This window comes from Vitis vinifera, chromosome 1 (genome assembly GCF_030704535.1).
Source record: "Vitis vinifera cultivar Pinot Noir 40024 chromosome 1, ASM3070453v1".
NCBI classification, from domain to species: domain Eukaryota; kingdom Viridiplantae; phylum Streptophyta; class Magnoliopsida; order Vitales; family Vitaceae; genus Vitis; species Vitis vinifera.
This window is the reverse complement of record NC_081805.1, coordinates 11,229,822-11,257,488: the sequence shown is the minus strand read 5'-3', so window position 1 is coordinate 11,257,488 and position 27,667 is coordinate 11,229,822.

Below are 27,667 nucleotides of genomic sequence, written 5' to 3'. Positions count from 1 at the left end.
ATATTTTATTTAATAATTAAGTTGAGTTACATCTTGTTTCCGTCAATATGATTAATCTTTTTAATTGATATATTTATGATGAAATTAACCTACTTATTCAACATTCAATTAGAATTGAGTTAAATATGAATTAAATAAGTTAAAGATATAATCAAGTTGATCAATACTATTATTAAAATTTTAATTCAAGGCAAATTCATGAAATACAATTGACCTAAAAACAATCTACTTATTAAATGAGTTATGCATAACGAAATCGATATGAATCTGATCTTCTCCCTCTTCGTTGTGCAATGGATTTTGCATTCCACTGTATCGATATGAATCCGATCTTCTCCCTCTTTGTTGTGCAATGAGTTTTGCATTCCACCGTGAGGGAGAACTTGCTTAGATGAAATGACACTTTTGTGGGTAAAAGAAGGGCGAAGGCGTGGAGGGCTGCCCCTGCATGCCTAATGTGGATCTTATGGGAGAGCTTTCAATGATGTCGGGTTGATCAAGCCATCAAATATTATTTTTTGAATAATTTTGTGAATTAGGTTAGGGTGTATATAGAGAATCACACTTCGTCTATAATTGATTTGTAGATTGGTTATTTGTTAAGTAAGGGGTGAGCTTATTTGTCTTTGTGATGCCTAGTTTTTTGGGCGTTTATTGTATACTTTGCATATGCTATTTTCATCGTGTGTTGGTTTTTCTAATATATGCTTTTATTTACCTATAAAAAAAAAACAATATGAATATGAATATAATCCAAATATAATTATATTCAATCTAAACTTGTGAAAAATGTGTTAGTTTTGACTCGTAAGATGAATTGTATCAAACTTTCTCATCCCTGATTTGCATGAATTTGATTATAAAACTATAAAAGAAAAATATTCCTTTTTATTAAGCATTTAGATGGTATATAAGTATGAGTTAATTTATTAATTTATTATGTTATAAGACATTATATTATTTTTAACGTGTGAATTATTATAAAATATTGTTTTTAAAAACACAACAAATGGGTAAAATAATAATAAAAAATAGTTCATTAAATACAAAGATATTATATTTTAAATATTAAAAAATTAGATTTTAATTTATCATGAAATTTTCATATCTATGTTTTGTACATGATTTGGGGATATATTCTTAAACTTGTCATAATCTTGCATCAAAATAATTAGGAACAATTGTATTTTAGACCTAGTTGCACCCAAAAATTAAACTTTGGTCCATATAAGTTCATCATTTAAGCCCAAGACCTAAAGAAAGTGTGAAAATTGAGAAGAAGGATATAAATTTTTTATCTTTCCAAAAATAACCTTTATTGACTATAAAAAAAAAAGTAGAAAAATATTAATTTAAATTTTATTCATTTTATAAACCTCAATAAAATTTAATTTAATTTAGTGATTTGGAAAAAATACACACCATTTTCCAAAAAAATAAAAATAAATTATTATTATTATTATTTAAAAATCAAACATCTTGGAAAATATATATATTTAAAATTATGTATGTAAAAAATAACTAAAAATATGTCAAAATTTCTTTTAATGATATATTTTTAGAATATATATATATTTTTAAAAAAATTAGTTTTATAAAAATAATAAATTTTCAAAATAATTATTAAAAAAATTAAAATAAAAAAGTTTATCAAACGTTATGGTAGAAAATACTTAAAATAGTTTTGAAGGGTATATTGATTTTTTCATATTTTATATCATTCCTATCAATTATACAACTTTTATGGGCCAAATCTTAATTTTTGGGCCCAACTGGTCTGGGTCCAAAACGCAATTGTCCCAAATAATTAATGATTTTCATCTTTCTATTTTGGATAAATCTAGATTTGAGATTAGGAAAAGATATTCATTTTTGCTTAGGTGGTTTATCATAGGGATAATTAAACAATATTAATTTATAATAATATTCTCTCTAACTTATATCATGCAAGTTGAATGTCCTTGAAAAAATAAAAACCCAAAATGGCGAAGCTAGTAAGGGCATGTTTGGAAATGTTTTCAAAAATAGTTTTTAAAAATAAAAATTTTATTTGAGAACTGAAATATGAAAAATTACTTTTTTTTTCAACTTATTTTTCGAAAAGGTATCGTATAACATAAAAAATTTCAACATATTATTTCTTTGTATTAATTATTACTTAAAACTCTTTCCAAAAACACAATCAAATCCATCTAAATTTTGTTTTAAGAAACAGTTTGTTTTCAAAAAAAAAAATCTCAAAAAACATTTTCTAACAAAAATTGACCAATGTATTTACAATCTAAATTTGTTCCTATCATCAAAAGAACTTTATACATAGGGCCTTTGGGATTGGGTGCAGAATTAAAATCTCGGGGAAACTTGAGTTGGTCGGTTTTACCTAATACGAATTGAAGTTTTCAACCCAAATTCAATTGGATTGCATCAATCCAAATAATGAAATATTTTATAATATTTATAATTTATATTAGCATATATAATATTATTTTTATAATTTTTTTTTGGGAAAAATATCAAATTATAATGATACGAGACGAGTTTATTTTTATATTTTTATTACTATTTTTAAATAAGTTTAAATTTTCGTATAAATACATAGAATTTTTTTTTTTTTTAAAAAATTCATGTGGGATTAATCCAATCCAACCTTTTCCAACCTGCTTTTGACTTATACAATTTGATTAATCTAACAATTTTGTTTAACCTAACCCCAGTTTAAAAAAATGATATTAGATTAGATTGGACTAGGTTGAATGTTTTTCAATTTAGATTATATTGAGTATAAACCCCATTCAACCTATTCAAGTTCAATGAGCATTTGATAAAATGTAATATTTGAAAAAAAAAATTAGGGAAAAGTGAGATTTGATTCATTAATATGAAAATACATAGAAAAAAGAACCCTAAAAATTTTAAATTAGTATTATCTTTATCTATTTAAAAATAATTTAAAATACATGTATTTTTTAATGAATCATCCAATTATTCCCAACAATGTCCTTTTACTTGTCATGTTATCTAAATTAATTGACAATTAGACTGATGTTCCTCTTTCTTTTAGATATTTTATTATTATTATTATTATTTTATTATGTGATATTTTTTTTCTCTTGAAACATTATAAGGTAAGAATTTGATAAAAAAAGAAAAAGAAAAAAAAAAGAGTTTATTCTAGTATTAATAAGTTAAAAATAAATTCATATTCTTGATAATAAATAAACCAATAATAAATTTGTATTTATTATATAATATTACTAATTGTTTGATATACCAATAATAAATTTGTATTTATTATATAATATTAATAATTGTTTGATATAATAGAAAATAAAATTTGTTGTAAGATTTTTTTAGATATAAAATATTTTATAATATGGTTGTACTTTGATATACATATAAACATAAATAAATAAATAATTATTTTATATTAAATAAATTAATCATAATTAAAATAATTATATATTATTAAATTTATTATTTATTATTTAATAAATAACCTTATTGTTTTTTGAATTGATAATTATGATTAAGTAGGATTTGTTTGACAACATTTCCTCCTAAAATTCTAGAAAATAAAAAAAAAATATTAATCCTATTTAAATAGGATTTTTTTTTGTACAATATTTTCTAAACTTGTAGGAAACTAAAATAAGAATCATATACGGTGTTTGTTTTTAGAGAAAAAAAATCTCAAATCATAATAATAATAATAATAAAATATCTAAAAGAAGATGAAACATTTATATGAAGGAGTCTAATTATCAATTGATTTGAATGACATGACAAATAAAAAGGTATTTTTGGGAATAATAGATGACTCATTTAAAAGTACATGTATTTCAAATTATTTTTAAATAGATGAAAATAATATTAATTTTAAAAAATTTGGGGTAATTTTTTCCATGTAATTTTATATTAGTGAATCAAATCACACTTTTCGTAAAAAAAATTAAGGTTACTATGATTAGTAATACTACTTTCTGTAATTAATTTACTAAAACTTAAAAATATGGCAAACCTGTCAAGAATCACCTTGAATCACCACAACTTGCATATCATTATAAAGACATCTATAGTTTGACTAAGAGTATGTTTTGTGGTAATTGTACAAAGTGTTTCTAACATTTCTAATGCTATAAAATTACACTAGAAAAATTTTATTTTTAAAATATTAGAAAGACTAAAAACATCTTCTAAAATCATTATCAAATGCACTTTATGAAAAATCAAGATAATTTTTTTTATTTAAATCCATAATACAAACCTTTGAAGAGTTCACAATCCAAGTGGTAATAATCAATTCTATAATAAAACTTACGAAGAGTACAATCTAACTTCAGTAGTACTAAATTAAAGACTAACATTCATCAAGATCGAATTAGATCTTAAGAGCAATCTACACCCTATATTTAAATCAACTTTAAGGTATTAATCTCTTAGACCAATTCAATGTGTTGATCCTTCGGTTTATAGTTTATGTACTTATCATATTCATTTTGGAGATTTGGTTGGATTCTATCACAAAAATTTTTCTAAAGGGAATACGAACAATATAACCTCACATATTTTTGTCCTTTAGAAAAATTTTCATCACATAACTCCGATATGAATAATTTTTTTTTCATCCAATCTCACACAAAATAGATTGAAGGAAATCATCTTGCTCAAGACAAATAAATAACAAGTAACTACCAAATAAAAGAAAGTAGATACGAACTAAAGAAAAAGAATAGGAAATCAAATACCATGATCAAATAAGAAAATAATGATGCGATCACCTATTACGATATCCCATGATCAAATATGACAAAAAAAAAAAAAAATTCCAAGATAAAACAAATATGAAAACAATGTATGAGATTAAATTCTCTTCCATGAGATTACAAATCAAAAAGTTTTATTAAAAATCAATTTTGGTCTAATACCATGTTGAAATCCAAAAAAAAAATCAAAGCAAAAAGGAGAGAAAAATTTTAAATTTTTTATTATGAATTATCTTGAAAATAGGTACAACACCGTTAGAATTTACATAGACCTAATAAAGAAAATGAAGATTAATTTACCTTTACTTCTAAAAAGAAATAAAATAATTCTAATATAATAACTAAATAAATAAGAGATATAGTAACCAAATAATAAATATATAATAACTAAATATATTAATAACTTTTAAACAAAATTCATGTGAAAAGTAAGAAAGTTAGTTGACTCTACTCCTCTCATTTACGTGGTACAGCAATACAACATCAAGAATGAAATTAAGTACTTAGTAAGTAGTTTTCTCGTTAGTTAAAAACCAAAGTTCATTGAGTACTTAGTAATTAAAGTCCATTTTTTGCAATTAAATGTAGACCTAAAACATCAAATGAAATAGCTCTTGAAAAAAATATATAGGTTTTTATCTTCTAGCCATGCAATTTACAAGTTATTTTTTGCACCCTAAAAAGATAATAATATTATATTCTTTTTACATCTATGGCATACTTCTTTATGTTCTCACTTACACCATTCAAAATATAATGGTTGCTATTTTCAGGCCATTCATGACTTGTGCACCTTGTAGGACACAAATTTTGTTGTTCATGTAGATCCAAAGTTGTCTAAATTCTTTGACAAACCCTTCAAATCTACTATCAAAACAATTAAAAGAATTATCGAAATTAGTTCAAATGAAAGAAAAAAATTTGTTGATAAATGAATTCCCATTTGTTGACTATTACTTATCAAATCTTGCTTTATCATTTGGTTTGATATTGTAGTCCAAATAATCCCGTACTATGACATATCTAGAATAATAGTAATTAGTGGAACGAAAATACTTGTACAAACTATCGAAGTAACCCCATCTCCAACGGTCCAAAGATTAAAATCTTTGTAATATTCTGAACCATTCATGAACATCGTTGCAAATATGATTAAAACATTTATGGCTCCCCAAGTAAATAAGGAGTTGTGTGGTAGCAACAAAATGGGATTTTAATGGAATATAGAATATAAGCTCTCCATCCCTCTATAAAACTCTTGAATATGTGAATGCACTCTAAGGATTCAATAGATGTGGAAAGAGAGCACTGTCTATTTAGTTGGTTTCCTTGCCATACATATATAGAAGGATTAGGACCCAAACTTCATATTGTTGACCCACACAAGGCTCTTTAGATTGATTTATTCATAGTAATACTAATAAAAGAGGTTTGATCTCAATTTCGAAATACACCAACAATAAATTATTCATGATTGTCTAGCTTGATAAATTTTTGGTCTAGAATATCTTCTATGATGTAAATGCCCACCAAATTATTATGACAACCCCTTTATATGTGTACATGTGAAAATTGTAGGTAGGGAGGACAAACTCTTTAGGTCCTGAAATGAAATGCACTTAAATAATATACCAGTATAGTAAACCACCTATTTTGAAACTAATAATCGACTATTTTGAAACAAATGATTTGATTTGGTGGATCTTATCATCTAGCTTGTTTGCAAATTTGTGAACACATGTATTATGATTATGTTAGGTTAATAAATTGCGCTGGAAGCTTGTGTATTCTAAGGGGTAACATACAAACTACTATTTTTTTTTAATTATTTTTATTTTTAAAATATTATAAATATAGAGTTATGATGGATCAATAACATAAGTGAAATGTTGGTATGATATATTCTTATTTTTTAAGAAAAGAACTTGTGGAAGGATAAGGAATTTTAAATAGGGATAATAATAGGATGGGTTTTTTTTAGTATATGTCCTACCCATCCCATTTGGAATTTGAATAATTAGGTTAGGGGTGAGTTTGAGATTTTTTTTTTTAAAACGCAGGACGGATTTAGAGTGTGTTCAAGTATTGCCTTATCTTGTCCCGTCCTGTTCTCAATTATATATAAAATTAATTTTAAATTTTAATTTAATTTTTTTTTTTTATTTTTAATATATAATAATAATAATAATAATAATAATAATTTTCAATAAAAAGTTATAAAAATTATAATATTTTAATTATTTATAAAATATATTTATTTTAATATAATAAAAAATTGAAAATAAAGTTTTAAAAAAAATTTCAAATTTTCAAAAAAATATAAACAGGTTAAAGCGGACGGATATCAGAAATTCTCATACTCATCCTACCTTACCCCATCGTGTTTAATTTTTTAAATGGAAAAATAATTAAAATTATTTTAATTATTTTAAATAAATGAAATGATTGACTTCCGTACTTTCTGATAAGGTGAGGACTTTCAACTATAAATGAAATTCACTTTTCCTTTCATAAGTTCAATTTCTAGTGCACCATTATATTTTATTTTTTCTTGTGTTAGTTAAGCCTATTATGACCTTAATTTATGTTTTTATGCAACATTAGTCCTTGTTTATTATTTTTTATGCTTAATAAATTTTGGTCTTTATATATGCTTAATAATATATATATATAAGATAGATTTTATACCTAAACTACAAGTTTTACAACATATTTTGGGATCAATTAATTATTACAATTATATCATCAATCGTCAATATTTTTTTCATCATCTTATCGGATTGGTTATTTATTTATTTATTTATAAAAGTAGTTAAATATAAAAATAAGAATAAATTTGACAAATTTAAAGGTACCATAAGTAATATGATTTTGAGTTCTAACAAGCAACAAATCCATTATCATCATCATCAAGGTATTTTGATTGCTTGTGGAAATTCTATTGTATACTTCCAGGATCAATATATCTGTAATTGCTTTTGCATGATGCTTCTTAGATGTCAACATTAAGGACAATCAAAGCTAATAAATTGTCCAGGTTTTTCAAAACATATATTGACAATGATAAAAAGGACATTTTTTGTTAGTGTTGATAAAAAACAACGAGTAAGAAAATATCGATAATAAGTTTTTTTTCTAATAGTATAATGCGTTAGTAATGTATTAAAGCTCAAATGATTAATAATAATTCTCATTTTAGGAGTTTTAAAGTTCATAAATGAAATAACGAGTTATAAATAGGTAATACTTACATAAACTAAATTAGAAATAGGTTTCTACCATGTTGGTTGATCGATTGACTAGCTGTTAAAATTTGATGTATGTTATAAATAACCGCTAATACTTAATTAGTCAATTAGTTGAGCAGCAGTTAGACATTGCACAATATAGAACTTATACCCAAGTAGGATTGATCAACCTTCTAAGAACCAATGTTTTGTGCTACAATGCTAGCTTTCAGCTTGAATCAAGCTCCATCTAAGTTTCTTAACTTTAGAAAAGTATTTTTTTGCTTTAAAAATCACCAAGAAAACTTTGGTTTTCAACCTTAGAAGAGATTTTTTTTGAAGTTTTGCCCAGTTTTTCATCCTTAAATTTTATTTGAAATTTTTTTAAATATAAAAATCATCATACTCTAAATTCTAAAACTATAATATTAAAATATTAGTCTCGTAATTCTAGAATTTGAAATATGAATTAATGGATAATGATATAATGCTTGTAATATAATATGTTTTCTTCATTTTTAATATTAAAAATTATAGTTCTATTGCTTGGGTTACAATTAGATGATTTTTTTTTCTTTACTTTTTCAAATACTTATTTATTTATTATTGCATTTTAGTTTATTTTTTCAATAAAAATAGTATTAACTTTATTTTATAAGTTTCTAATTTATTTTTATTTTTTGTTCAAGAATATGGTCTAATGGATGAAGAGTTTTCAAATGCATCCTAGTGCATAATTTCATTATGAGAAGTAGACCATTTTTAAATTTTTCAAAATTTAAGATAAAAAATAATAAATTTTGTTGTTTTCATATTAATGAGACTCAAAATAATTTTTTAGGATTTTTATTAGTGATAATTTTACTTGAACAAACTTTTTTTTTAAAGAAAATTCAATGCAACTATCAATTTGTAACTAAAATTGGAAAATAAGGCTCTCTTTTGATACTCAAAATAAATTTTCAGGATTTTTATCGATGATAATTTTACTTGGAGAACATTTTTTTGAAGAAAATTCAATATAAATTGTCAATTTATAAATCAAATTGGAAAATAAGAATCTTTTTCAAATTTCAAAAATAGTTTTTGAGAATAGTTTTAAAAATTGTTCTTTGATGTTTTATAAAACAAAAGTTTATTTGAAAACTTGAAATATTTTTAACCTATTTTTATAATTTTAAATAATTTAAAAATTACTTTTTTTGTAATAATATATTTTTAATCATTCTCCACATTTTTATAGTTATTTTTTAAAACAACGCTTATAAAATAAGTGAAAAAAACTAAAAATATGTTACTTAAAAAATACTTTGTTTATGGTTTTTTTTTTGTTCTCGAGAATAGACAAAACTGTTTTAAAAAATAGTTTCCAAACAAGGTTTAAGATTTTTATTTACATAAAATTAGCATCTAAATATATTTTTATTGGATTCAAATGAGAGAATTCCATTATTTTACATTTTAAACTTAAAGTAAATGTCTTTATTTTACATTCAAATGAGATTTTTATTATCTTTATTTTAACTATGTTGAGGTATTGGATTGTTGAAGACTAGGCTCAAAGTTGCACACCTATGGCATAACTCAAAGTTACGCACCTAAAGAAGCAAGGAGGTTGGCACACCACTAACCTTGCACCATCGAATCCCATACTCTTCTTAAGTTATGTTATGTAAGTCATGTTTTAGACAGCCTACACACCATAAGTTACAGATCACCCAATCCTATGCACTACTTAAGTTGCACATCATAGGTTAACATAAAACTTATGCACACTTAAGTTATGCATCTTAAGTTAAAATAAGACTAAGCACCATCAAATCCTATGCACTGCAATTTGACGCACCTTAACCTAGCGGACCTTATACTTCTCAAAGGCTTAATAATTCTATCTTAATAACTTTTAGTGCATGACAAGACACAAAAAATAACTTATGAATAAGGATTTTCTTTCTTCCTAGTCGTAGGGAAAGAGCCTAAGCTAGTTCAATTCCATCGCCTGCAACCCAATAATGGAACTTGCTTCAATGTGAGGCTTGTTAGGATTATCTTCCAAGGCAACAATCACTTGAACAGTAGGGAAAAAGGATTTCACCCTTAAATCTCTTACAACCACAGTGGATTTTTCAGGGAAGGTAGGGGCACGTTGGAAAAATTCTCTCAAAGGCTATTGAGTAAAATAATAGGTTAAAATTTCATAAATATTCTTTAACTAAAAGTTGGGTGAAATTTTTTAGGGCATTAGCGTGTGAAACTTTTTCAGGGCATTTAAATGGCCCCATATTAGCTATAACCAATAAACACTTAATTTTTAAACCAAAATTTTGGCTTTTTACCCTTACAAATTGGAATGTATGATGATGGTATAATTTGATATTTAAGATCAAAATGCTTTTGAAAAATATTTTCAAAATAGAATCTAATGTATGCTTAAACACATTTCTATTTTTACTTTTATTTGAAAAAAATTCCTAGTATTACGTTTTTTCTAATTTTAAATTGATAAATTATATTTTTATATTAAGTTTGATGATAACAAAATCTCTAATTTTTCACCTCGGTTGTCCAAAGAAATTAGAAATGGATATAGAATGCTTAATTGTCTTAGTTTTTTTATAATAAAATATTTTTAAAAATATATATATAATTTTGATTTTTTTTCTTTTAGTGCATTGAATGGATGGTGTTAATACACTAATATGAAGTTTGGATGTTAATGAGGTATAAAAAAAAAATCTCTAATATTATTACTTTTGTTGTAAAATACATGTGCCACAAAAATATATTATACTTGTAATATAAATATACTAATATCACAACAATACCCAATTGAGAAAATTTAATTTTTTTTTATTTATTTATGAAATTGACAATTTTGTATGATTATACTATACTCCTTACATACTTATATTATGAACCATCTTTGAAACCAAATGAAGTACTACTTTGAATTCATAAGACTTGTAATTTTATTTATATGTTTATTTATAAAAATGATTAAACAATGTCAATGTATTGAGTGAATAATGTTAATATACTAGTATGATTTGTCGATTCACTAATATTATAATACATTATGAAATAACCTAATTTAGAAAATTTTGAATTGTTTAATGTGCTATACTACCAAGCGATTATTTGTATATTTTTCAATTGAAGAGTGCTTGTGGAAAACAATTTCTCGTTCTATTAGGATAACAAAATTTTTACTTAGTCATTAACAATTGCTAAAATTTGTTGTTATATGCATAAAATGATGTAACTTTAGGGTTTGGTTTTTATTCAAGAGAAATTGAAAATCATTTTTTTTATTGAGTTCTCTATAAAAATCTCAAATTTTTGGAAAAAAATTGATAAAAATATATTTAAAATAATTCAATTTCTTATAATAAAATAAGAAAAAATTATATATTGTTTTGTTTTTATTTTTTAATTTCCTTTGGTCTATTTTTCTTGATTTATTTATTTATTTATTTTTTCCCTTTTTATTTTTTTTCAACCATAAGTAAGCAAAGGAGTAATTAAAAAAAAAAAAAAAGGTAAATTAAAAGGTAATGTTATAACCTCATGACTTACTTTTTTTTTTTTTTCAATTATATGGAAGCAAAATGAGTAATGGGAAAAAAAAAAGTTTAAATCAAAAGATAAAATTCTCATCTTATAAGTTGGTTGATTCATGAAAATTTAATAAATGACCCTTCAAGGTCATTATTGCATTGAGTCCTGGTATTCAATAATTAACTCTTGTATAAATTCTTAATTATAATTTTCTTAAAAATTCTTGAAACAAGGATTCAAGTTAGGGATGTAAATAAGATTGGCTCAGTTGGTTTTTAAGTAAAAAGTGAACCGATATAACCAATTTTATATGTAAAAGAAACCAAACTAACCAAATTTGAAGTGAAAAAACAAAACCAACCAAACCAATCATTTTAAAGTTGGTTTTGTTTGGTTTTTATGGATCGATTTTGATCTAACTTAATGGTCTTTTTTAGTCCTCAACCCAACAGGAAATTTGTATTTGCTTTGAACCCAAAACCCATTAATTTGTGTTTATATTAGACTTTTGTTAATTGGATGAGCATAGGGGAAAATTTGTATATTCACGTATTATTGAGTGTTATTTATAAAGAGTACATGGTGTGTATATGTGTTGTGTTTTCTATAATTACAACAAAATATGAGGGAAATAATATGAGAGAGAATATGGACTATGATTACAAAATCAATGACTACCAAAATTGTTTATATGGGAAGTGTTAAGTCAACTTCATTTCCGTTCATGCTCCCTCAAGATTGATGGTCCAAAAGTTGGAGGTGTGATAATGGCTTTGTAAGGGAGTCAACAAGTTGATCAATGGTGTGGACATGAGATACTCGGAGCAATTTCTTGGACACTTAGTCTCGAATAAAGTGGAAGTCAATGGCAATGTGTTTCATTCATGAATGAAATGCTAGATTAGCATAAACATAGGTGGCCCTTACATTGTTGCAGTAAATCGTTAGAGGATCGGAGCCAATATGAGCATTGAGTTCATGGAGAAGGTTTTGCACCCAATTAACTTCAACTGTAGTGGAGGCAACAACTCAATATTCAGCTTCAGTAGAGGACCAAGCCACAATATTTTGTTTCTTAGAGCTCCAACTAATTGGATTAGAGCCAAGAAAGACAACATAAGCTGACATGGAAGTGCGATCATCAAATTTTTTTGCCCAGTTAGCATCCCACAAGGCATGAAGAGTGTGTGGTGAGTGCTTATGAAGAAGGAAGCCAGAAATGAATTGCTCTTTTGAGATACCGAAGAACCTTTTTAACTACAGACCAAAGATTAGTGGCTAGGCGGTGCATGAACTAAGAGAAATCGTTTACTACAAAGAAAATGTTAGGTCGAGTAAAAGAGAGATACTGTACAGATCCAATGACTTGATGAAATTTGGCAGGATCGATAGGCGGGACACCATTATGTAACAAGACAAACACAATAGCAGAGAGTGGAGTTGAGATTACAATGACACCAAGCATAATGGTTTTTGCAAGGAGGTCATGTATGTACTTATACTGAGATAGGAAAAGACTAGATGATGTTGGAATAACTTCAACCCCAAGAAAGTACGTTAAGACACCAATGTCTTTGAGTGAAAAACAATGAGCAAGACTAGTAATAACTCTTTAAACTTGCTTAGAAAAAGTTCCTATGATGAAGATGTCGTCCACATATATGAGTAGAAATGTGGCGAATTCCTTCTGACGATGGAGAAAAAGTAAGTTATCCTACTTGGAAATAATGAAACCAATGGATAGTAAGAACTGGCGAAGCTCCATGTACCATGCTCGTGGGGCTTGATGAAGACCATATATGACCTTATTCAATTTGCAAACATGGTCTAGGAATTAAGGGTTAATAAAGCCTTATGGTTGCTACATAAAAACATCGTTAGTTAAAGACTCCTGTAATAATGCATTGTTAACATCCAATTGACATAGATCCTAATTATTGGTCATAGCTAAATGAAGGAGAATCTGAATTGTTGTTGGTTTGATCACATAACTGAAAGTATTAGAGAAATCAATTCTAGGTCATTGATGAAATCCTTTGGAGACAAGTTGACCTTTATATCTCATGACTAAGCCATTAGGGTTTCGCTTAATGTGGAAAATCCACTTGCACCCAACAATGTTTTGTGTGGGGTTAAGGAAAACAAGAGTTCAGGTGGAGTTATGGATTAAGGTATCGAATTCCTCACTCATAGTTTGGTGCCAATGAAGAATTTTTTGCCTTTGAGAGACGGTGGTGGGTTTAATGGACTCATGGGAAGATGGGGTAGTGGTAGTTAAATTGAGAACAAAACACGTAGCCTAAGCCGAACTCAATATTCAACCAACCTATGATTCATTTATTTAATCAGCTTACTATCAATAAACCATGTGTTAGGTTCTTGTTGCAGGAGATCTTGGAACATGCTTGTCATGTGAATGCACATACAAATAGGGTCACTATTCACCTACTACTAATAAGGGTGGAGAGTGGATTCTAGATTATATCTTTCGGGTAGGATAGACTGGGGTTCTAGGAAAATCTATACAAATTCTTCTTTGGGTTTAAAGATATTATTTTTGGCTTTAGTAATCATGGTGTGGTCCGGGGTGGTGATAGGGAGTTGGAATGGTCAAGTGGATAAGACATGGGAGGAAGTGATGACGAGCTTACTAGTGAGGGGTCTGGCAAGATGTCAACCTTGGAATGGGATTGAAGAATTGAGCTCGAATGAACAACGTTAGTAGGTGAATTGTTGGAGAAAGTATGGGTGTGGGGAACATGGAAATGGGTTGATTGATCAATGAGAGGCCAATTAAAGAGGCTTGGGTCTACAATCCTGTTATCATGTAGAGAAATAGTTTGAAAAGGAAACTCAAACTCCACAAAAACTACATGACGGGAAACAAAGTGTTTTTTAGACTAGGTATCAAAGCAACAGTATGCATTATGTTTAGTGGAGTAACTAATAAACACATAAGGACAAGAATGAGGATCAAGTTTATGAGGTGCATAGGAACAGAACCAAGGGTATCACAAACATCCAAAGACTCATAATTTTTGAAAATTTGGAGGTTTGTTGAAATTTTTTCAAAAGGAGATTGGTAGCTCAAAACTGGTGTGGGCATCTTATTGATAAGATAGGTGGCTATTTGGAATGTAGTAGACAAAAAACGAATTGGCACTGATGCATGATGAAAAAGTGTAAGTCTTGTTTCAACCACATGACAGTGTTTGCGTTTAGTTGTACCGACCACTTAAAGTGTGTGAGATGGTGACTTAAGATGTTGAATACCAAAGTGGGAGAGTGTATGACTTAGGCTTTGATACTTTCCACCTCCATTTAAATAGACAGTTTGGATAGATGTGTCAAATAAGTTTTCAACAACATTTTTGAATCGCTCAAAGATGGATGTTATATCAAATTTTTGTTTAAGTGAATAAAACCATGTATATTTTGTAAAATAGTCCACAAAAATCACGTAGTAACGATAAATGATCAAAGGAAATGATTGGTGCAGGACCCCAAACATCTGTATAAATAATTTCTAGTGGTCGAGTACAAGAAAGAGATGAGGTTCCAAATGGGAGCTTGTGACTTTTATTACAAGGCAAGAGTCATAATGAGATGATAAATTTATCGATTTATTAACAGGCAAAGCTTTAGTAGAAACTAATTTGTTGAGAACTTGAGATGATGGGTGACCAAGATGACAATGCTAGCAGTCCATGGTAGATGTAGTGGAGAGAAAAACTAGTGGCTTGGTTGGGGAGGGTGAGGTAGACGCTGGCCACTTGTAGACATGCCTTTTATTTTGGCCTTGAGCCAGGGATGCCCCTGTGCTCAAATCCTTTACAATGAAAAAGTCAAGAAAAAAATTCAATAGATGTGTTATTTTGATTACAAAATTGAGAGACAGACAAAAGATTTTTATTTTTTTTTAATTAAGGGTGCACTCAAAACATTGTTAAGTGAGAAAGTGGTTGTGGGTGAATTGAGTGTGGTGAAACCAACCTGAGTTATAGAAATTCCTTTACCATGTCCAATCATGACATCCTCATCACCACCATATTCTAGGCGTAGGGAGAGAATTTGAAGATCAGAAGTTATGTGATGGGATGCATTAGAGTAAAAAAATCCAAGTGTTATGTCCTCTAACTAGTTCACTAGCCATGTAATTAACTTGAGGTGAGAATTGTGTCTGTGGATGTGAGCAACATACTTTGGCATTATGGCCAACCTTGTCACATAGTTGACACACAATGCGACGTTGATTATTACCATGGTTAGGATGCCAATGATGTTGTGGTGACTTGAGACTACCTTGATTGCCTTGGACATTGTGTTTTCCTTGATTATCGAATAAATTTTTGTTGCTAAAATGAGAGGTTGACCCTTTATTATTAGAATGACCTCCAGGAAGTCCTGTAGAATTTCCATTGCTTCTATTGCTCCATTTACTGTTAAGGGAATATCTTTGGTGAAAATGAGCAGTGATAGGTGGGGTTTCCTTTTTTGTTTCATCTTGCTTAAGGAGAGAGAACAACCAGATTAAAATAAGGGTGTGTGACTGAGATGGGATATTTCCTATGGTGAGGACAATCGGATTTTCAGAAGAGGAGGAAATTACATCAACCATAATGGATATGGGTGAAGGCGGAGAAAAAAAAATGAGGAGAAAAGGAACTCTAATTGCAATTAGAGCTTTGATACCATGTTACATGGATGAGTAGAAAGGAAGATCTGTATATTCACAAATTATTGAGTGTTATTTATACAGAGTACATGGTGTGTATATGAGCTATGTTTTCTATAATTACAACCAAAAATGAGGGAAAAAAATGGGAGAGAATATGAACTATGATTACAAAATCAATGACTACTAAAACTGTATATGGGAAGTGTCAAGTCAACTTCCTTTCCTTTTAGCCTTAAGTCTAATTTGTTTTTAAAATTAATTAAAACTAACTTAGATTTGATGTTAAAAATATATTGAATGTATTTAGAATTAATTTGATCATAATATAAAAACAATGAATTATTTTAATAGAATCTGTTGAGGCCTCGCGCTCCTGGTGATCCACGTAGTTACCAAATGGATGAACGCACGATCTCAACCAATATAGATTCCTGGTTCAGTCGTTCCTGCAAAAGGCGTCCGGACAAGGTGTCCAGACACACCCTCCGATGGTTTTGTCAACCATGGAAGGAGAGATAAATCAGTTGGCTTTTTACTAGGTATATCAAGCTCACCTTCCTCTTTGTTTCCCTCTTTAATGGTAGGGAGATATTTTGGCTTGTCATGATGCCACTAGGTGGTGGCAGGGCCATCATCACCCTACGGGCTGCTGACAGAGATTGTGGGAGGCGCCGCGGCTGTCAGAGATCGTGGGAAGTGACTTGCCGTCACTTCATTCTTGTCCTTTCACTCTGCAGGTGGCGGAACGTGGGTCGTGGCAGGTTGTTGGGATGACGTGCAAGACTTGCTTACTTCAATCAACGATCCGGACAAAACATATCCGGATAGGATATGTCGGTCGTCCGGATGTGATGTGGCGGTCGTCCGGATGTTATGTTTGTGAGTGTCGTGTGCCTCTCCTTGAGGGAGTCCGGATAGGAGAAGTGCGCCACGTGTACTCTTGGGGAAATCCGGATGGGGGTAATCCAGATGAGAATGCGTGCCACGTGTCACCACGAAGTATGTGCCACGTGTCATCAGAGGGAGGGGTCCCTACAATGCCCCCCTTTTTAACTTGCCGATTTTGCCAGAGTAAAATGGGCAGGTTAAAAAATAATTGTTTTTTTAAACTGAGGTTACTTTTTTGCGCTCAATGGGCCACGTGGCGAGCGGGGGCGAAGAGAGAGAAGAACATTTATGATGAGCCGCCGTCTCTGGGTATTCCCAGGCGGCGTGTCGTTTCAATGATGGCGTAGCTGAGCGTTTGGGATACCGAGGGGTTGTCTCCCTATAAATAGTAGACTGAGCCCTCACTTTGCATTTTTCCATCTGTGCTTTTCTCTTGTTAGTGCTTTTTCTTCTACCTTCTACGTATCTTCGTTTTTGAGTGAAGCTCTAGGGTTTTCTGCCGGCAATATTCGCGTCGTGACGGTGACTGCATTGCGGTTTTCAACCCTATTTTTCCAGTTTACACTCGGTATGTTCGCTTTTCTTGTCTTTCTCTTGTTGTGTTTGTCTTGTTGGTTGTTTCTGGCTTGCTTGGGCAAGTTGCTTGCGACTAGGTGTTTCTAGGGCTTTTTCGGGGGGTTTTGGACTGTTTTTGTGGGTGTGTTTTAGGATTTCTATTGCCCCCCCTGTACTTTTTGTGGTAGAGTTTAAGCTTGTGGGGTCGGTTTGCTGTGTTTTGACTATTGGTACTTCTTTCCTGCAAATTCCACTCCAGTCCCAACCTAAAAATGTCTGCAAACAAGGAAGTTGCCTCATCTAGCTCGTCCGGAGATGCTCATGCCGATAAATCTGTGGATAAGTTGAGTGTGAAGGAGTTCCGCGAACGGTTCTGTATCCCTAACAGTGTGTCTGTTGAACTCATGGATGGAAAGGCTATGTCAACTGAGAAGAATGAAGACAACGCTATCTTCTTTACCAAGAAGCAGTTCAACGCTAGGCTCCGGTTTCCTCTACCGTCGTTGTTCAAGGAGTTTCTTCACTTCACCTAGATTCCTCCGCCTACATCCATCCCAATATGGTCCGGGTGCTGATGGGGTGCAGCATTCTAGGTATGCTATTCAATTTGGACTTCTCACTGCTGGAGGTTCTCTTCGTTTATTCGATCAAGAAGGCGAAAACCGACATTTTTAGTTTTGTCGCTTGCCTTCCATCCCTGCAGTTGGTGACCAACCTGCCGGATTCGACCAAGGGGGCCGCCAAGGGTCATGTGCTGGTCAAGGGTTTATGGGCGGGTTTGGCGGTGCATCCGGACAGGCCGTTTGTTCCCAACCAATCGTTGAAAGTCCCAGGTATGACTGAATTACTTCCTGTCTTTTCATGGTTTATGAGTTTAGGTCAGCATTTGCTAGGCGATTGACATACTTTGCTTTCTTGGGTGCAGGCCAGGATAAAAGGGGAAAGCTGGTGGAGTGGGTGGAGAAGGCCTCGTTCGACCGTTTGAACAGGCTTTTCAAGATTGCGGCGACCGAGCGGAGTTGTGAAACGCTTTTCTCCACGCAGAACCTCTGTTCGGTCACTCAGGAGCCCCAATCGTACGTGCTGAACATACTCCCTAGGCGACTGCCCAAAGAGGTGGTAGCTTGGGAGCATTTCGTTCTTCAAGACCTTCCATTCTACGCGGCGGTGCGGAAGGCAGACGCCCGGTCACGCAAAGCCCGCCTCAATAACCGGGAGGTGAAAAGGCAAGAATGACTTTTGCGGAAGGCTCCGGGTGGCAAACTGCCCGCATCCTCTCCACCTGCTGGCGCTCCAGCAAAAAAGAAGAAGAAGAAGGTTTCAAATAAGGGGAAAGAAGTAAAACTCTCAACTCCCCCGAAGGAGTTTGTAATTCCTCCTTCAACTTATGTAAAGGAAATAACAATAAGAGAGTCAGAGGTCCCCCCCTTGCCCTCTGTCTCAAGCGGCTCCGGACGCCTCGCAGGGTTGAACCATTCGGGGCCTTCATTGTCAGTGGATGGACGTCTGGCTCTTCTAGCTGAGGAAACTACTTCAATAAATCAACCCGGCTCTCCCCATCCGGATGAGGACGCAGCTGGGGCCTCTTGTGCTGCAGCATCACCTCCTATGGCACCCCCAACGGAAGACATGGGAGCAGAAAGTCAAGGTTTGCCTCCTTGCGAGCCAAGCCCCCTTGCCTTTGTACCGATGAAGGGGCTTGCTACAAGGAGGTCTCGTCCGGCTCATGACTTAAAGTCTGGCCTCGTCGGACGGCTTCAGGATCGTTTCTTGGAAACCATCGAAGTCAGCTGCTCGTCCGTCCAGGATGATCATCCGGAGGGCAGTGAGGTGGAGATGGCAGAAGAGAACCCAGCTGCCCCAGCTCTAGTCCCGGATGGGGGTTCACCCGAGGAGACCCAGCCGGCTAAGAATGATGGGGCCCCAGACCCGGAGGAGGAGTCACTCTCTAATGCCTCATTAGGGGGGAATCCCGTTGATGATGCAGCTTGCATCTCTGCTAGCTCTTTCAGCTACGCGGAGTTGGAAGAGAAGCTGAAACGGATTCCACCCGGCTCAGATGTTGCTATGCCTTCAGTAAAAATGTTCGACGCGGTGGAAATGGTATAGTTTGCTTTCTTGATTTTTTTTTTTTCCATACTGATGTGTTTGTGGCATAGTTTGTAACTTTGCTCTTCTTGTTTGTGTGTTTTTCTACAGCTGGTGAGCGGTCTTCGCGGCATGGCCCAACAACATGATCTGTTTTCTGACCTGCTGCGGACCGTCGATTATATGAAGGTCTTCGCCTCTTAGCGCAGAAACAGTGAAGAGGAGCTGCGCTTGAGACTAGAGCAGGCCGAAGCCAGTTTATCCGCTGCTCGAGAAGATAACGAGGCTCTCCGGGTAGAGCTTGTTGAGGTAAAGAGCCGGGAGGAATTGGTGGACGCCCACCTGCATGAGGCGGAGGACGAGATGGCCCAACTGAGGGGGGAGGTGAGGCAACTCCGGACAGAGGTGTCCATTGAGAAAAAGCAGAGAAAAGATTTGTAGTTGCGTTTATCGGCGCAAAAAGAAGAGCTGGAGGCTAAGTTTGCTGCAGAAAGGGAGGAACTTGAAGCGGACTACCAGAAGCAGGTAGATGAAATGTACTTCTTCGGCTTTCGTTGCTGTATGAAGAAACATGGTATCAAACGGGACGTCCCTTCAATTCCCTCGGGTGAGGAGGAGAAGCTGCGCGGCAAGCCTGCTCAATGAGAGCTTTTCTTTTTGTAATTTTTTACTACTATCTTCTCTCTGTATCTTGTAGTCCGGAGAACTCTTTGTATATAACTTCACAAATATCAATAAAACATACTTTTTCATATTTGTACTTGTCTTTTTCTTTTACTGGTAATATTGTTTTAAATTAGACACATTCCATGGTCTGAGTAATGGAGTTCCGTCTAGCTTTTGTAGATGATAAGCTCCACTTTCAGTTGACTTAGATACTATATAGGGTCCTTCCCAGTTGGCTTGAAATTTTTCCGCTTCTATTTCAACAGTATTTTCGAAAACTTTTCTAAGGACCAGCGTACCATTTTTGAAGCTTCTGCGCCTTGCTTTGCGATTGTAGTGAGCGGATGCCCTTTGTTGATAGTCTGCCATCCGGATGGATGCAGTTTCTCTTACTTTGTCTGCCCAGTCCAAATTTCTTCCTAACTCCTCATTTGTATCATCCTGCGGTCCTGCCTCGGTCCAGATAGTGGGTAGCCCTATTTCAATAGGAATGATTGCGTCCATACCATATGCGAGGGCAAAGGGAGTGTTTCCTATCGGGCGTCCGGGTGTGGTTCGATAAGCCCATAGGACGCCGGGTAGCTCCTCCACCTACTTTCATTTTGCTTGCTCGATCATTTTCTTTAAGGCAGTGATTAACGTCTTGTTTGTGGTCTCTGCTTGCCCATTACTTTGAGGATAACGCGGTGTGGAGTATGAATTTCGGATGTTTAGTTCCGAACAGAAATTCCGAAATGCGATACTATCAAACTGCGGACCGTTGTCGGCTATAATGATTTGGGGGATTCCGAAGCGGTAGATGATGTTTTTCCATACGAATTTGGTGACATCTTTATCTTTGATGCTAGCATACGCTTCAGCTTCTACCCATTTACTGAAGTAATCCATGGCGACGAGTAGGAATTTCTTCTGGGTGGGTGCGGTTGAGAGGGTTCCCACTATGTCCATGCCCCACTGCGCGAAGGGTCAGGGGCCTGAAATTGGTTTCAATGTCTCCGATGGCATATGCGGAATGTGGGCATACCTTTGACATTTGTCACATTTTTTGACATAGGCTGCCGCATTTTTTTCATCGTGGACCAATAATATCCTTGCGAATGGGCCTTATGCGCCAGAGATCGTCCTCCAAAATAATTTCCACATACTCCCTCGTTCAACTCAGCTAATACGTACAGGGCCTCTGAATGATTTAGACATCGAAGGTAGGGACCTGTGAATGACCGTTTGTACAAGTGCCCCCCAATCAAGGTGAAACAGGCGGCTTGCACCCGGATCTTGTGTGCCTGTTTGGGATCCTCGGGCAGAGTGCCTGTCCGAAGGTACCCTATAATGTCGTTCGTCCACTCTTGGTCGTCTGCTTGTTTTGCCTCAATGGTGTTGCAAGTGGAAGCTTCTGCGACGGAAGGGTTGGTTTGCACATGTATAGGCAACAATATGGCTTCTTTGATGGGGAGGGAGGCAGTTATGCCTGCCAAGGCGTCGACGCTCCCATTTTCAGTTCGTCTGATTTTTTTGATCGTCCACTCGGTGAATCGTTGTAAGGTGTCCCTTACTTTAGTTAGATATCGCGCCATGCGCGCATCCTTAGCTTCGTATTCCTTTTGGACGTGTCTTACCACAAGTTGGGAATCACTATAAACCCGAAGCTTGGAGACGGATAGAGCCAGGGCGAGGTCCAATCCAGATAGAATGGCCTCATATTCCGCTTCATTGTTAGAGGCAGGGAACCCCAGCCGGATGGATTGCTCTAGATGTTCTCCTGTTGGGGATTGCAGTAGGAGCCCTACCCCGGATCCTGACGATCGGGAGGCTCCATCGACTTATAAAGTCCACCATTCTTCTTCGCTTGGTTCCTTGTGTTGGATGGGTCTTCGAGAGTATTCCAGCACGAAGTCAGCCATCATTTAGCCTTTCATGGACAATCTGGGTTGGAACTCGATTCCAAATTCGCTCAATTCTATGGCCCATTGCAGCATTCTTCCGGTTGTTATGCAAAATGTTGCGAAGGGGTTGGTTAGTTAGAACGACCACCGAGTGGGCTTGGAAATAGGGGCAGAGCTTCTGGGCGGCACTTCGAAGAGCTAAGGTCATTAGTTCCATCTTTGAATATCTGGTTTCTACGTCCGCCAATGCTCTACTGACGTAGTAGATAGGTTTCTGCTCCTTGGGTGAGGGGCAGCGGAATAGAACAGCGCTGATCGCCCACTCTAACACAGCCAGATACATGTACAATTTTTCTTTAGGGATGGGGCTGCTTAGGATAGGTGGTTGCATAAGGCAATGTTTAATTTTATCAAAAGCGCTTTGACAGCTGTCCGTCCATCCGCTTGTTCCAGCTTTTCGTATTACCAAGAAGAAGGGTCGCAGTTCATCAGTGAAGCGGGCTATAAAACGCCTTAGCGCGATGAGCTTGTCTGTGAGGCGTTGTAATTCCTTCTTGTTCCTGGGAGGTGGTGTTTCCATGACTGCCTTGACTTGATTCGGGCTAACCTCTATCCCTCTTTGGCTAACCATGAATCCCAGGAATTTGCCAGCACTTACGCCAAAGGCGCATTTAGAAGGATTCAGCTTCATGTCATACTTCCTTAAGAGGTGCAAAATTCTTGCAAGTGGAGGACATGCTCCTCCCGAGTTTTGCTTTTAACCACGATATCGTCAATGTATACCTCTACTGTGCGGCCGACTAGAGGTTTGAAGATCTTTGTCATCAGTCTCTAATAAGTGGCGCCAGCGTTTTTGAGTCTGAATGGCATGATTTTGTAGCAATAGAGACCATGTGGTGTTATGAAGGCTGTTTTTTCTTCGTCAACCGGGGACATGAGGATTTGGTGATATCCGGAGAAGGCGTCCAAGAAAAAGAGCATCCCTTGCCCAGCAGTGGAGTCCACAATTTGATTTATCCGTGGCAAAGGGAAACTGTCTTTTGGGCATGCGTTATTGAGGTTAGTGTAGTCGACGCACACCCGCCATTTGCCTTCTTTTTTAGGTACCACCACAACATTTGCCAACCAGTCTGAGTAATCTACTTCTCTGATGAATCCGGCTTCTAGTAATTTGTCAATCTCGTTCCGGATAATTGCTTGTCTGTCCGGGTGGAAACGTCTAACCCTCTGCCTAATGGGTCTGGCTGTTGGCAAGACGTTAAGCTTATGAGAGGTAATGGAGAGATGAATTCTCTTCATATCAGAATGTGCCCATGCGAAAACGTCATGGTTTTGTCTGAGGGCGTTCTGCATGTTCTGGGTCTCTTCTGGTGTCAGGAGGGAACTGATATTCGTAAGGTGAGTACCTTCTTCTGAAATTTGGATTGTTTGCAAGGGATCCGCTGCCAAGGGATCTTTGTCCGCCGGACCCAATAATTGCTATTGGTCACATGCATGGCCGGACTCAGGGAGGGATGCATCCTCCTGGTTGGTCTCTGCTTCTCTTGCTATCTGGTAGCATTGGCGAGCGGCTAACTGGCTACCATATAGGTCAATTTGCCCATCCTTGGTAAGGAAACTTACCATTTGATGGTATGTAGAGGAGATGATTTTCATGTAGTGTAGCCATGTGCGCCCCAAGATGACATTGAAGGGTGATAAATCTTGTACCACCGAAAATTGTATGTTGAGAGTGACTGGGCTAGCTTGGACCGGTAGTACGATGTCTCCCAAGGAAGTAGTTGACGACCCGTTGAATCCGGATAGGATTCACCAAGGGTTTTCGAGGCTTATGAGGCTGTGCCCCATGTGGCTAACGACCGATGCTTGCACAAGATCGGTCGAGCTGCCCGGGTCAACCATGATGCGTCTCACGTCGAAGTCCCCTATTTCTAGGGATATGATGAGTGCGTTGCGGTGCGACTGCAATATCCGGGTGGGGTCTACTGGTGGGAAAATGATTGTCTCATCTATGGGGTGAGGGCCCCCCCCCCCAATTATCCCAGGGCGGATGGAGTTGATACGCTCACGTACCGATGCGACCCGCAACAACTTTTGTCTCTTTCTTTTGGAGTCATATTCCTCGTCAGATGGGTCTCCGTTAATATAGTTTATAACAGCTTTGGGGGCAGCCGGGGCCCTGGGGGCTCCAGTGTTGTGGTTTTGGGAAGCATCTCTACCTCCGGCATCTGAGCGGAGGTATTGCTTTAAATGTCCCGCCTTGATGAGCCTTTCGACCAAATAATGGAGGCACCTGCATGTTTCTGTCGTGTGACCATGTTCCTTGTGGAAGACACATCTCTTACTATGATCTCTTTTGGATGGGTCCGTTCCGAGGGGCCTAAGCCACCTGAAGTCAGACATGCCTTGGATCATAGGGAGAAGTTTCTCATATGATATGGAGAGAGGTGTGAAGGGCGGCATTTCCGGGCGACTTGGCCTTTTCTGCCTTTGATCGGACGGCCTTGGCCGGTTAGGAATTTTGGCACTTCTTTCCGCGCCACTTCTAGATGCCTGTCCAGCAACCAAGACTTGTTGGGTGGCTGCTCGTACGTCATCTTCGAGCATTGAGTATTTGTTTGCACATCTGAACAAGTCGTCCATCGTTGTTGGAGGCTTTTTAGTGAGTGATTCGAAAAATGGGGTGTCTGGACAGATGCTCCGCTTGAAGATCTGCAGGATAGCATCCATACTGTAAGCCTCTACCTGAAATACGACTTGACCAAACCGTTTCACGAACTCCCTTAAGGATTCGTTATCTTGCATTTTTATGTTTTGTAGAGTACTGATGTTCTGCTTATGTCGAGCGGAGCATAAGTATTGTCCCACGAAAGCCTCCGATAGGTCCCTGAAATTGTCAATAGAGTTGAGAGGTAGACAATGAAACCATGAGAGGGCCTGCCCTTGTAGGCTGGCGGGAAATACTTTGCATAGTAGCGCGTCGTTGCCTATATCGAGAGTCATGAGCTGTCGATAATGCATGATATGATCGAAGGGGTCGCTGGACCCATCGTATGTGGAGAATTTGGGTACGAGGAATCCCCTTGGGGGCTCGTAATGAATAATATGAGAGCAGAAAGGCGTGGAGAGCATGTCGTCCAGCCTTTTGCTGATGGAGCCAATGGGTGGCTCATTTGGGAAGCTTTTCCCAGCTTGTCGTACCGCTAGGTGCGGTTGAACGTTCTGCACCCTAGGGTTAAGGTGCGCTCCCCAGGTTGTGGCTACTGGCGGCCTTGGCCTCCTAGGTTCTTGTGGGTCTAGTCTCGCGCGCATTGAGTTTGACAACTAGAGCCTTTTATCGCGTTGTCTTTTTGCTAAAAAATGAGTAGAGTCTGAGCCTTCCTCACGAGAAGCTCGGTGCATGGGAGTGTGTGGCTCATGTGGCCTAACGTTGCTTGTTTTTGGGACGGCTTCTGTTGTCCCAGGGTATATTGACTCTGGTTCTGGCCTTGAGTTTGCTATCTGGCCTCTTGAACGCTGACGATGGAGAGGCCCCGTCGATGAAGCCTGGATGCGTAGCACCGCGTTTTCTTCTCTTAACTTTTCTGTCTCTTGGAAGAGAGCTTGCAGTTGTCGTTCGCTTGCCAACTGTCTTCTTTCGATGGCTCGGCGCCATTCAAAATTATCTTCCTCTCCCCTCCCAGATGAACTGCTTCGGGAAGATGTGACCATCTTTGCTGGTGACTGAATCAGCGACTTTCCCACAAACGACGTCAATGTTAAGGCCTCATGCTCCTGGTGATCCACGTAGTTACCAAATGGATGGACGCACGATCTCAACCAATATAGATTCCTAGTTCAGTCATTCTTGCAAAAGGCATCCGGACAGGGTGTCCAAACACACCCTCCGATGGTTTTGTTAGCCATGGAAGGAGAGATAAATCAGTTGGCTTTTTACTGGGTATATCAAGCTCACCTTTCTCTTTGTGTGAAGGTTCATATATATAGTACCAGAAGCTTTGTTTTCCTCTTTAATGGTAGGGAGATATTTTGGCTTGTCATGATGCCACTAGGTGGTGGCAGGGTCATCATCACCCTACGGGCGGCTGACAGAGATCGTGGGAGGAGTCGCGACTGTTAGAGATCGTGGGAAGTGACTTGCCGTCACTTCATTCCTGTCCTTTCACTTTGCAGGTGGCGGAACGTGGGCCGTGGCAGGTTGTTGGGATGACGTGCAAGACTTGCTTACTTCGGTCAACGATCCGAACAAAACATATCCGGATAGGATATGTCGATCGTCCGGATGTGATGTGGCGGTCGTTCGGATGTTATGTTTGTGAGTGTTTTGTGCCTCTCCTTAAGGGAGTCCGGATAGGAGAAGCACGCCACGTGTACTCTTGGGGAAATCCGGATGGGGGTAATCCGGATGAGAATGCGTGCCACGTGTCACCAGGAAGTATGTGCCACATGTCATCAGGGGGAGGGGTCCCTACAGAATCTAATATAAAAAAACTTATCAAACATTAAACAATTATATATAAGTTTTAAAATATTGATTTGGTTTGATTTTTATCGATTAAAAGACAAGAAAATTGGAAGCCAAATACATAAAGTCAATTTTCAAAATTTTCAAATGGAACCAACCTTTTTTATTAGTGAAAATTAAACCAATATAATCGATTTTGATTGGTTTGTCGGTTTTTTCTCGGTTTTACTTACACCTCTTATTCAAGTCATGCTTTCTTCTTGGAGTAGGGTTAATTAACGTTGTTTATTTTTTATCATCAAAATCATTTTTAAGAAACCTTGAATTAACAAATAATAAAAAATAAATAATACCATTGCTAAAAGTAATGATATTTAAAAAAAAATTGTAAGAATTATTGGCTAAAAGCAATAAATAATTTCTTAGATTATTAAGCCATTATCTTTTAATACTCACATGACAATTATAAGGCTCTGTTGGGGAGATATTTTTTGAAATAGTAATTAAAAATTGTTCTTTAATATTTTGTAAAATAAAAGTTTGTTTGACAACTTGAAATATTCTCAATGCGCTTTCTATATTTTTAAATATGTTTTAAAAATAATTTTTATGTGTAGTGTTTTTTATTTAAACATATTCCGCATTTATATTATTATTTTTTAAAATAATACTAAAAAAAGTGAAAATAAGTAAAAAAAATATTATAAAAAAACACCATATTTTCTATTTTTAAGAACTTTTTTTATTTTCTGATGGACAAACATATTTTCCTTTTTTTTTTTAATAAAAAAAATAGAGAATGGTTTTAAAAAATTATTATCAAATATGACTTAAAATTTTCATTTATTATAATGCTAAAATGTATGAGTTTATTCGTGAGACGCTGTTTAGTAATT